Source organism: Emys orbicularis, chromosome 9, assembly GCF_028017835.1.
Source record: "Emys orbicularis isolate rEmyOrb1 chromosome 9, rEmyOrb1.hap1, whole genome shotgun sequence".
Taxonomy (NCBI): Eukaryota; Metazoa; Chordata; order Testudines; family Emydidae; genus Emys; species Emys orbicularis.
In genome coordinates, this window is record NC_088691.1 from 19,957,816 (window position 1) to 19,971,348 (window position 13,533).

The following is a 13,533-nucleotide window of genomic DNA, read 5'->3' on the forward strand; positions in this document are numbered from 1 at the left end:
ATGGGTCCTCATCTTTCATCTAGTATTCTCATTTTTAATTAGTAATTTTTAGCTATGAGGAGTCTGCTCGTGTTTTTTTTTTTTTTAAAACACAACTCCAAATGCCTTAGGATGCTTAATAAGCTTCTTTCATGGTAGCCTCTCCACAACTGTTTTTTGTTATGCACGGAAACGTTAATCCATTTGTAAAGATTCTGTGCATTAGGAATGATATAAAGGCAAACAGAACAGTGTGTTAAGATACGGTAACATACAGAATCGTGCCAAGAGGTATGAAGGAGTTACAATCCATTGACATGAGTTCCTGATAAGCCACAGCCTTATTTCTGAATGTTTCAATCCAAGTTATTTAGCATAGCCTTCCATAGCTATATCTCTTGGGGGGAGGAGAATTCCAGCATTTCAAAGCCTAAAACAGCTGCCCGGTTTAGAAAAAGTTAAGCTCAATCACAACTCTTCAACACAGATGTCAGCCAATCAGCCAGCCAAATCCCTCATCTCTTGAACCTTTTTTTTAAAAGCCCATATATAAAAAATGCCAGTAACATAGGACTGATACGCAGAAGGAAGTTGCATTATATAAACAACACTATGGACTTCTAGATTGTAATTAGTTTGCAAAATTTGCACATAAACCACAGGCATGATTTATTCCCTGGAATTATGGGATCAGGCAGGGGAAATATTAACTGTTAAAGTTAAATTTTAGGCTGTTCAGTATAATCTGTAAAGTTGCATTATATGTAGATATAAGCAAACTAGAAGTACTACTTTAATGCTTTATAAAATGTGTTATTTAGCAAAGCCACTATATAATACAACCAATTCAGTTAGCACCCTTATTGATAATAGAGGTGGGTAAAATTCACCAAACAAAAAATCTAATTTGGGATCAACCAAAATTATTTGTGAATTTAGGTCAAATTCTGCAAATAGTGTCAGACAAAAAAGAAAAGAAAAAAAAACACCTGAAAGCCAAAAAAAGACATTTCAAAACTCAGTTCAAAATTTACCTTGGTTTATTGAAAAAAATTAAAGGATAAAAACATCCAAAAATTAAATGGAATAAAAAAAAGATGTTTGTTTCTAGTTGAACTTAATATTTTGTTTAACCTAAAAACAATTGTTTGAGAGATTTTTTGGTGCTATTATAGTTGCTTTTCAAGTGTGACTTGAAGAGACAGCTTCCTCTTAGCTAAAAGGGGAGTTTAGCCATTTGTCAGAAGCAATGGCTAAACTCCCCTTTTAGCTAAGAGGAAGCTGTCTCTTCAAGTCACACTTGAAAAGCAACTATAATAGCACTATCTAAAAATACTCATTATTTTAAAAATTGACTACATTGCTTTAAGCAATTGAAAAATAAATTTAATAATCGTTAAATAATTTATAAAAAATTCTTAAGAGCTTAAAAGCTGCGTAACAATAAATATAAAAAATGCTGAAAATAAATCACTATCAGTTTTTGAAAAGCAAGAGTTTACACTATAGAATTGTTACACAAACATTCATAGTAACAGCTGTGATGGTAGATTAATACTAAACAGTATCTGATTATTATATCTTGTAGTCAATATTATCTCAAATAAGAACAGAAGTAACATATCAAGAGAAAGCAAGTTCTAACCGTTAAAACACATGATGAAATCAGTAGATCTGGGTTCTATTCTGGGTTTTGCCATAGATTTCCTGTGTGGCAAGTCAATCTGCATATTTCCCTATTTGTAAAACAGGGTCAAGGGGTGAAAAAGAAAGAGTACAGCTTTCCCACCTTATAGGGGTGCTGCAAAGCCTAATATAGGCATGTTAGTAAAGTGCTTTGAGACATTCAGATGTGGAAGGATCTAATTTGATTACAGCCAGGCACCCAATCATGACCACCTAGCAGGGTTGCCAACTTTCTAATCACACAAAACTGAACACCCTTGCCCCGCCCCTTCTCCAAGGCTCCATCCATGCCCCGCCGCCTCTGCAAGGCTCTGCCCCTGCTCCAGCCCCCACTTGGTCACTCACTCTTGAGTGAGTGCAGGTGGGTGAGGGCTCCAGCTGGGAGTGGGGCCGGGGATGAGGGGTTTGGGGTGTGTGTGGGGGTTCGGGCTCCAGCTGGGGCCAGGGATGAGGAGTTTGGGGTGTAGGAGGGGGCTCCAGGCTGGAGCAGGGGGTTGGGATGCACGGTCCTGGAAGCGCTTACCGCAGCTTCGAGGAAGCAGCTACCAGATCCCTGCAGTTTCCAGGCACATGGGCAGCCAGGCAGCTCTGCACACTGCGTGCTGCCTTCGCGCCCACAGGCACCGCCCCTCGCTGCTCCCACTGGTCACGGTTCCTGGCCAATGGGAGCTGCAGAGCCGGTACTCGGGGCGGGGACAGCGCATGGAGCATCCCAGTCCCTGACCGCCCCAGTGCGTAGGGGCCACAGGGACCTGGTGGCCGCTTTTCCGGGAGCAGCGCAGAGCCAGGGTAAGTAGGGAACCTGCCTTAGCCCTGGGCCCCCAGTGTGCCGCCGACCGGACTTTTAACAGCCCAGTCAGCACTGCTGACTGGAGCCACCAAGGCCCCTTTTCATCTGAGTGTTCCGGTTGAAAACCGGACACCTGGCAACCCTACCACCTATACAGCTAGTTTGCATACTGTCCTGTCCAGCATAATCTCTAAATAAACTAATCTCAAGATTATATCACTCCAGTTTGATGGGTTTGAAGGTGTACGTTTCATGTACAGAAAAAGACTTTTCCTCCAAAAAGGGATCCTCACCAGGAGAAGAATATATCTCCAATGATTTGTTAGAACTTTCACAAATTTCTGTCAAGAAGGGCAGGCTTTGTTGTTGTTGTTAAAACTTTGAGGCCTTCTTTGTATACCATAATTGATTAGTAAAAAGCACAAGATTTTTGCTCCGCAGTTCATGTGAAAAAAAGTTTCCCCGAACATAAGGATACTGAAGAATGTTTAAGAACTCTAGTCATTCCTGATATGGATGGCTATGCTGAGGACACTAAAACAAGAGAAACCTCTATTTCAATATAGTCTCTGGAACTAGAAATTTCTCCAGCCACTGGTCTTTTTTTAATATATAAGTATCAACTATGAATTACAGCGTTTCCTATGCAGTATTTTATATATATTTAGAAGGCATCCATATTCCCACACTGCTCTTTTGAAAAAAACAAAAAACAAAAACAATTTTTTTATTTTTTAAACTTAGATTTTCTAACTCTTCTCCTCTAAAATGCGTACTCCAGTTCCCCAACATATTGCTAGAAAGGCTGGATACTTTTCCAAATCCATTTATCTTCTTGGGTGCATGTTGCTTGACTTAGCTTTTTATGCTGTTAACTCATCACACTAACTTGGCTGAAGTTTTGTCAGAAATTGCTATATTAGCTATTTTTTGTACGAAGGTAATGCCTATAGCCCCAAATCAAGATCAGGGCCCCATTGTGCTAAGCACTCTTCAGACACTTACTTCCAAACCAAAACAGACAACAAGTGGGAGTAGAAACAGAGGGGAAGTGACTCGCGGAAGGTTACACATCAGCTGAGCAGCAGCATTGCAATTAGAATCCAGGTCTCCTTACTCGTGCCAATGCCCTATCTGTTGAACTACATGGCCTCTCGTTTAGGTTCTCCAATTTCTTTCATATATGGACCCAAGGGCAGAATTTCACCCTTAGATTAGACAATGTTATTAGATCTTTAGGATTTACTTATTGTTGTACATTCCCTTGTTAAGAGATATTTATGATAAGAACAGTATTTACCAGAGGCCTGCAACCAAAACCAGGGTTAATGTGACTTGTTGCAAATGTTCATTTGATTATTTTTATTATTTGATATAACTGCACTCAAATCTAAAGGTGACAGGCAAAGAAGCATTTTCAAATAAAACTGATTTTTAAAGTTATGTCCATTGAATACTGATTGAATGTGATAATCTAGTCTGACATCCCATACTTCCGGCATGCAAGAAGAACATAAGAATGGTCATACTGGGTCAGACCAATGGTCCATCTAGCCAAGCCTGATGCTTGAAGGAAATGAACAGAACAGGCAATCATCTAGTCCAGGGGTAGGCAACCTGCAGCACGCGAGCTGATTTTCAGTGGCACTCACACTGCCCGAGTCCTGGCCACCGGTCCGGGGGGCTCTGCATTTTAATTTAATTTTAAATGAAGCTTCTTAAACATTTTGAAAACCTTATTTACTTTACATACAACAATAGTTTAGTTATATATTATAGACTTATAGAAAGAGACCTTCTAAAAACGTTAAAATGTATTACTGGCACGCGAAACCTTAAATTAGAGTGAATAAATGAAGACTCGGCACACCACTTCTGAACGGTTGCCGACCCCGATATAGTCCCAGCATGTGTCAGTCAGAGGCTTCGGGACACTCAGACTGTGGGGTTGCATCCCTGATCATCTTGGCTAATAGCCATTGATGGACCTATCCTCCAGGAATTTATCTAATTCTTTTTTTAATTCAGTTATAGTTTCGGCCTTCACACCATCCCCTGGCAAAGAGTTCCACAGATTGACTGTGTGTTGTGTGAAGAAGTACTTCCTTTTGTTTGTTTGAAATCTGCTGCCAATTGGTTTCATTATCTGACCCCTGGTTCTTGTGTTATGTGAGAAGAGTTTCCCAGGGCTCTGCAGGGCAGGGTCTACCCTAATCTGGGAGCCACAGTTTTTACTGAGTCAGGGTTTAAAGCTATATTCTCTGCTCCAGTTTCATGTAGTTATTTTGTCAGAGATGCTACATCCACTGGGGTGGAGTCCCAGCTGTTGTAACTCTGCAGGGCAGGTGAGGTGGCAAACCAGCAGCCCCTGACTTCTTAGCCAAATGCTCTAACCACTACACCACCTCCAATTACAGCTGTTCATGCATGTTGTGCCACCACTCATACTCCAGTGCTGGATGGAACACTCCACATTGAGACCTGGAATCTGCATAGTCTGCACCTCCTTACTGATTAGCAGCAAGTCATGTGGAAATTAGTGGACCATGCTGTACCATGACACAATATGGCCATCCTTGTCTAGAACAGTTCAAATTTTCATTCTTCATAAATCCTGATCATTCTCTTGGCATTAGGTTTACACACCCACTATTGAGGCAGAGTGACAAAAGCTAATACAGCTAGTGACAAAATACTGTATTTTGCACTTGGATAATTTTTATAGCCTAAATTTTCAAGTGCGCCTGGTGATTTGGGGTAACTACTTTTTTGGATACCCCCTGTTGAGACATTTTAAAGGAATCTGAACTTCAGAAAACAAGTGTTCATACTTAAAATTAGGCCCCTTCAAAGTGTTATTAACTAGACACCCAAAAATTAAAGGTACCCAAAAAGTCCCTGATCCATTTTGAAAATGTAGGCCTACATTTTAAAAATATTAACTCAGACACAAAACCCCACTGTCAGGTAGGGAAGTTTCCCCATTTTACAAATGGGAAAACTGAAACACAACATTAAGTGAGATGCTGGATATCATGCAGCAATATATAGCATATCAGTAACCAGAACCTGGTAGCTCCTAACTCAGTACAATATTCTAACTACTAACTGACCTACCTACCAAAATAAAAGTTATCAGAAGCTTGATAAAATTATTTTTAATTAAGGGCATTAAATTGTTTGAAAGTGAGATGTGCACACAAACCAGGATCTGCTGGTTCCTGGAAAATACAGCACCTAACTGGTCACTTTTGACCTTTATTTTTGACAAAACAATATATGGAAAGAAATAATTATTTTAGGGTAAGTATCCAAGAGAAGTAGAAGGCATCTTTTTGCAACATCAAACTTTTTGCAAGAGATGTGCAGAAAAAGAAATGAGAAGAGTCATCTTTGAAAGCAGTTCATTTTATTTTTCCTCTCATCTATGCCTGGTAGCTAAGACCAGGAAAAGGCAATTACTTTCTGACTTGTGAAGATATCTTTCAGTTATGTTGTATCTTGCTAAACTGTGATTCCTTTATCAGGAGAAAACATGCTTTTCAGGAAAAGGAGTCTGTTTCTTGGTATAAAATCCAAATTAAGGCAGACAGAAGATGCTGCCAGTTCAGATAGCAAGTATTCTGATAGGGTGGGGTCATGCTTAAGGACAGCAAGATAAGCAAGAGCTTGGGGCACTATGCAGTTTCCACTCACAGCTCACTCTCTCCTTCCAGCAGAGTGACCAGAGAGGAAGACAACTCACTCATCCATCCCTTTATGTAGGAACTTCCGATATCATGAAATTGAAACTGTTCTTGTGGTAAGTACCCTTTTATTAGAATAAGGATGTCATAAAAATCCTAGGAGAGGATTTTTACCATCTTCCTCTCCTTCACATATGGCCAAAACAACAGTTTGAACTTAAATTAACAAAAAACAAACACAAATTTACATCTGAATTAGGGCTTGTCTACACTGGCACTTTACCGCGCTGCAACTTTCTCGCTCAGGGGTTGTGAAAACACACCCCCCCGAGTGCTGCAAGTTTCAGCGCTGTAAAGTGGCAGTGTAGATATGCTGCCAGTGGCCTTAAGTCACAAGGTTCTACACTCAGTACTATTTCTAAGGGCAGAAAGGTCTGATTGAAGCTGAAGAGGAACTTTGTGATCACAATTTCTTCCTAGTGATAATATTAAATTATGACAAACTCTCCATTAAATAGCCTGTGACATGCTAATTATGTTATATAATTTGGCTAGCACAAATATTAATAATGAATCCTTATACTCCTGTGTTGAAGATACATCTTACCCCCATTTTACATGTGGAGACAGATACCAAAGTTAAATGACATGTCCAAAGCCACACAATGAGTTGAGAGTGATAGAGACAGGATTTGAACTTTTGAGTTCCTGATTCCCAATCATGTCAATCACTATACCATTGTTTATTGAACTGTTCCACCCATATCATCTTCAAATCCATATGGTATGAAATATTCTACCAAGCTATAAGAAGCAACATTACTGAAAATTAATTTTTAAAAACCATCCTGGGGCATTTTAAAACTCCCATAGGCAGGGACCATTCTAATGAATTAGAAGGCCCACACAGATTACTTTCACAACTTCTCTAGCTTATGTTAAGGGTTGGGGGTTTTTTGCGTGCATTAATAGGATTTGCTAATCTCTAGATGCATTCAAACAACTGCTACCCCATGGTTACTTAAAACAACTAAGGCCCGGTCTACACAAAAAAATTAGGTCAGTTTACTATGTCGATCAGGGTATGAAAAATCCACACCCCTGAGCAGAGTAGTTAAGCTTAACCTAAGTCCTCACGTAGATAGTGCTAGGTCTACAGAAGAATTCTTCTATCGACCCAGCTATCACCTCTCGGAGAGGTGGATTACCTACGGTGATGAGAGAATCCTTCCTGTTAGCATAGGCACTGTCTACACTGAAGTGCAGTAGCGGGCGCAGCTGTGCTGCAGTATCGTTTTAAGTGTAGACAAGCCCTAAAATATGTTACCTCTCTGACCAAAGAGACACCAGTTCCCCTAAGCAACTCCATCAGTAAATGCCTTTGTAAACAGATGAGCCTTGCAGTACGCCATGAATGTCGAACTTGGCTTCTGTGGGACCAATGCTGTACATTACTTTACTTCTTTTGAATAGCAACTCAGAAAATAGATAGCATTTATAGAGCAACAGACTGTCGCCATCTTAAGTTCCAAATCATGGTCATTTGTGAGATGGAATAAATCTGAAAAGTAGCTTCCACTTTATGGAATGTAGGCTGAAGGATTATCTCCTGTATCAAGACTACAGTGGGTCAAACTACAATATGGTTTTATCAATACATTTAGAAGGACACAGGCTACCTATAAACTCAAGGGCATTTTTTATCTGCAGTAGCTCAGAGAAGCAGCTCATTCTACAAGGAATGATTAAAGTCTGATGATGGTAGAGGCAAGATCTGGCTGAAGCTTCAGCTATAAATCAAAATCCTATTTAGTGTCTGAAAAGTATGTCAAGTAGCATATATTATTATATACTAAATTTTAAGATCGTAACCATTACACCAGCAGGCAAGCAGTGTCTAGTGAGTAACTTGTAATACAAGATTGTCAAGTACACATTTATAAAACTGTATTAACTAGAGGTTCCAATCACACTTTGTTTTAGAGATAAAAAATGGTTGAACTCAAAGCCAAGGTATTGCTCCAACTGTAGACCTTCTACAAAGAAAATTTAGGATTTGCCATCACAAACAAGTAGCATGTCAGTCTAAAGCAGGCAGTTTCTACCATTAATTTAAACAGAAACACAACTAGGATGCAAGAAACCAAAAGGTTCTCAATCCATCACTGCTCTGCTGGAAGAAAGTCAAAAGCATCATCATCTCATATACAAGCTTGGGCTCAAATGGGATTTGTAAGGCACCCGATAGCTTTTTATTGTACTTTTTATTATATTCTTTACTATGTAATATCCTTAGAAACGCCTTTCTCGGCCAGTTTTTATCCTTTCCCATTATTCTTCTCCCTGTGTTTTACAAAACACAAAACAATATTACTTCCTTGTTTGTATATCGACACCATCAATGAAGTCAGCACAAAACTAGGAATAGGCTAGCTCTGTAATAGCAGAATACCAAATAGTGAGGACGCTCTCAGCAGCTGAGTAGCAGGTTTATAAAAAATATTTAGACTCCACAGGACCTTTGCCACTAGACTGAGGTACTGTAGGCTTCATTATTTGGTCTGATTGTCTCTCTAAGTTTGATTCCAAGTACCACATTTTTTCCAAGGGACTCACCAAAAGGTGTTTGCAATAAGTAGTTGAGAAGACACAAAGGGAAAGAACCTATATTTCTCAAAGGCAATTTTCCCTGTAGAAGAGGAAAAGAAGCTGTAATCAGGCATAAACTAACACAGAGATACAGCACCACAACCAGTTAAGCCACCCTTTCTAATGTGCAAACAGTGAATTTTGAAAGTAGAATAATCACAAATGGAATCAACTGAAGCTTGAGGGGTCCAAAATATAATCACTCACAACTGCATGTTACCATGTGGACATTTAAAAAAAAAAAAAAAAAAAAAGAATATCAGTCATGTAAAATGAAGGCTGCAAGAATGCTAAAATCCCAGACTCTCAACTGGGTGTCCCACCTAAAATAAACTAAAGGCTTGTATTATCTGTTTTATCCTTATGACCAGTAAGGATACATAGCACGTATGCAAAACTGACCATTTTTCTAAGTTTTGTACAAATATTCATCCTCAGAATACCTTTGGGAGGGTCAACACCTCAATTTACAGCTGGCAAAAATTAAGAAGAGAGGTCAGTGGACTTATCTGAAATCATACAGCAGGTTGGAACAGAATCCCAAAGGTATTATACTAATATTCTGTTAACTGCTAGAGACAAATTTAGGTTTATAAACCAATGATTCCTCATTTATACGTATTCATATTTATTATTTGTATTATGGTAGCATGAAAGATGTGTTAGGAATTGTATGAAAAAGAAATATGTGGCCCCTACCTCAAAGACATTACAATCTGCAAAGATACAAAACAGGCAAAGGTTCGGTTAAGGGATATAGCACACAAGGTATATGATCAGGCTGATAACAGGCACATGTCTTGTAGGACCAGGTTGCCAGATATGTGGTAATTTATTGTTTCTAATTGTTAAAGCATTTGTTTGTAAAACTAAAGAAGTGCAGTTTTTTGAGTGGTCTGGAGGGAAAGTTACACCAGAGCTTGCCAGTGAAGCTAACCTAATTGAACTTTTTGGTCTTTACTGGCAAATGATTACATCAGGGGTCAGCAACGTTCGGCACGTGCCTCGCCAGGGTAAGCACCCTGGCGGGCCGGGCCAGTTTTATTTACCTGCTGACGTGGCAGGTTCGGCCGATCGCGGCCCCCACTGGCCGTGGTTCGCCGTCCCGGGCCAATGGGGGCGGCGAGAAGCGGCGCGGGCGAGGGATGTGCTGGCCGCGGCTTCTCGCCGCCCCCATTGGCCCGGGATGGCGAACCGCGGCCAGTGGGGGCCGCGATCAGCCGAACCTGCCGCGTCAGCAGGTAAATAAAACTGGTCCGGCCCGCCAGGGTGCTTACCCTGGCGAGCCGCGTGCCGAATGTTGCCGACCCCCAGATTACATGCACTGCGCTTACCTATGCAGTAATGTAACTAGATATTCCAGGGATAACAGCACATCCTAAACACACATCTAAGCTTTGTGAGAATCTCAACTGGTTATGTTTCACTCTGCTTGAATTAAAAACTGAAAAAATCCAGATATTAACGAGTCCTGCCTGGGGTATATGGATTATGAAAAATCCTTTCAGGGCTTCTAGCTCTTTATAAGATGCACATCAGAAAGTATAAATGGCAAATATTTTTACTACAGTTCAAACAAGAGCTTAATAAAACTTGAGATCAATTAATAGCAAATCCTGTTTCTTGCTTCTATCCTTCCAGCAAACACTACAGACAATGGCAAATGGAGGGTTTTGGAGAATATGAATATAGCCCAAATAGGACCATGTAAACATTAAGGGATAGAATGCATCTTAAACACCTCAATTATGTGGGTACATAATAAGACTAACAGAGGCTACTTATTTTTTAGATTAGTCTAAAAATGCTAAACAAGAACAATGCATAATGAATTATCCAAGCGAAAATAAAAATATGAGAACAGTAAGAACAGTAAATGACATGTTCACTACCTAAAGAAGAGGTAAAAGGTCTATTCTTCCGTTACGTGCATTTAATCAAAATAACTTGAGTAGAGAATGATAATTATAGTTTGTGTGTATGTCCAGACAATAGATTCACAGGTGGTATTATACACACTTGACTATACCTTTGCACTATCAAGTAGAAACAATTATTTCTTGGCCAATTTATTATTACACCATCAAATTGAAGATTATTTTTGTATAAATACTGTCTCTTCCAGCAATATTACCAATGAAGAAATCCAAAAAACTGACATAGTTCCCATTAGGTATGCTGCAATATTTCAGCCAAATGGAGAAAGTGAAGGATTTAGTTCATTGGGAGTTTCCCTTTGAGAAGAAGAATACCTCTTACAGATAGAGGAAAGGAAGGAGGGAAGAAAGTAGAAAAAAGTACACGACAGATGTGTTAGTCTTCTTGCTTAATGTGATATTACAGTGATGAACACGGTATAAAAAATAGACTAGGAAGAAGCTAAGAAATTTTCCTCAGCCTTCCCAAAGGTCCTTCCATATTTCTTTACAACAGCCTGATGGCCTCCCCTTCCCTGTCACTCATTATGTTAGTTTATTCTTCCTACCATAAGGGACTCTCATTAGAATGTGAAGTGAGTTTGGTGGACTCATGGCTGAGAACTTAAAAACTGGATGGTAACAGACTGACTCCCAGTGATAATTAAACCTGGTGATATTCTAAACATAAAGCGCTCTCAACCAGGCTTGTAGCTGTTTCCATTGCTTCACACTGACTCAACAGACATTCTAGGCTTCAAAATGGCAGAGTGACAATCCTGGAATCTTATTATATAGATATGCAGTTATATTTAAACGAACAGCTTTTTGCTTGGACTAGACAAAAGTTATGCTGCAGGCCAGCAGCTACATTCCAAATGGGGATAATGATACTGATTTCTCTTGTAACACATTGAGATCTGATGGAGAAAAGTGATGTAGAAGAGCTAGTTATTAATTATTATTATTATCATCATCTCCTAGTTAGACATCACTTAACCCCTTGGCATCAGCCGTGTCTGCAATAATGGAATTTATATTGATACTATTCCAATTAAGCAACAGCACCTGTTACAGACTATCACTAGAGTAAACAAATTGGTAGAGAAGCAAAGCAATTAACTAGGGAACACCCTATTGGGTTCAGCATACACCCATCGGTCTATAGAGTGCACAAAGTAGGTGAGGCAGGAGTCACTCACCACCAAAAATTGGTCACCCACCTTATCTCTCTAATATCCTGAGACCAGTCCGGTGACAACTACACTACATATAAAGTGCACAGTCACTCTGGTAGCTAGCTGCTAAATACAAATGTAAAAGGAACATTCAACTGAAATTTGGCTCTAAACTTACACTTTATAACAAACAAAAATTGCCTTTACAAAACTTAAGACCAGCACTAAGTGCCTCTACATTTTTGGGGGGGGGGAGGAGAAGGGGAATTCCAATTCAAACAGACTTCCCCTCACCTCCTAGAAAAGCCAAGCTGTTGAAAGAAACTGACTTGAAGAGGGAAACTGAATCTGTTGACTTTCACTGTACAAGCTGGGAGAAATAAAACAAAATAAAACAAAACACACCATCCCAAACTGTATTAAAAGAGATGTAAGGATTTTATGAACTCTTTAATCATCTAAAGTGTTACCAATAGACTCACGTTTGATTATGGCATGTTATTAAGCCAGCAGTAGCCTTTTAATCACCACCTTATGTTTCCCGAAAATGACCTGGGTCATCCTGAAAGACCAGGTGGGTCAGGTAATATATTTTATTGGACCAACTTCTGTTAAGAGAGACAAGCTTTTGAGCTTATACTGAGCTCTTCAGCTCTGAGTGAAATAGAGCTTTGTGTGCACTAGAAAGTTTGCCTCTTTCACCAAGGGAAGTAAAAGATATTACTTGACCCACCTTGTCTCTCTCATACCCTGGGACCAACAGCTACAACAACCCTGCATGGATCATCCTGGGCATATCTAATCCTTAGGGGATGCGAGGGAGAGATATGGGGGAGGCTTCTCCTGCTGGCATAGCCCCTCATACCAGCTGCAGGTCTGATGCATTCTCCCTCCCGACCTCCCCTAACACACAAATAACTCAAACATTTTGCGGGATGGGAAAACTGTTTCCCCCATGTTCCTGGTGCGCCCAACACGGCGATCTGTGCGAGGCTCTGGTCCGCGTGGTCAGCGGCTCAGCGACTCAGAGAGCGGGGCGGCGGGAGGGGATGTCACCAGAGCCCGGGGCTGTTGGGCCTGAGGAGCGCGCTGCCGGCTGTCACAGCTTCCCCTACCCCACGTCCGAGCCCGGGGAGCGGGGCTAAAGCCCACCACAGCGCGGGGGCAGCAGTGACCACGGCAGACGGGGGAAGGAGATACGCGCGCGCCAAGGGACGGGGCCGGCTGTCCCGCACGCCTACCGCGGGCCCGTCAGCGCCAGGCAAGGGAACGCGCACACGGACTCACCCAGCAGCACTCCACCAGCTGAGCTCCTTCTTCACAACAGCAGCGCTAGCAACTCCCGCCCCCAGCGCAGCAGCGGCGACTCCGCCCCCTATGGCCCCGTGCCACGTTGGCCCCGCCCACGACCGTTGCCAGCCCCTCTGCGCCATCCCAGTGCAGAAAGCCACGTGACAGAGCTCGGTCTAGTCCCCCAATCATGTGACAAGGGGGAGACTCAAGAGAAACGGGCCTCGTGAGGCAGAGTGGCACGTACGAGTTTCAGGTCCCACCAATGGAGAAAAGGAACGCGGTGGGGACGTTTTCAGTCAAGCGTTTTTGCTGCAGTAAGGCATTGGCACGTCGCAGGCACAGGGCCCGAGAGGAAG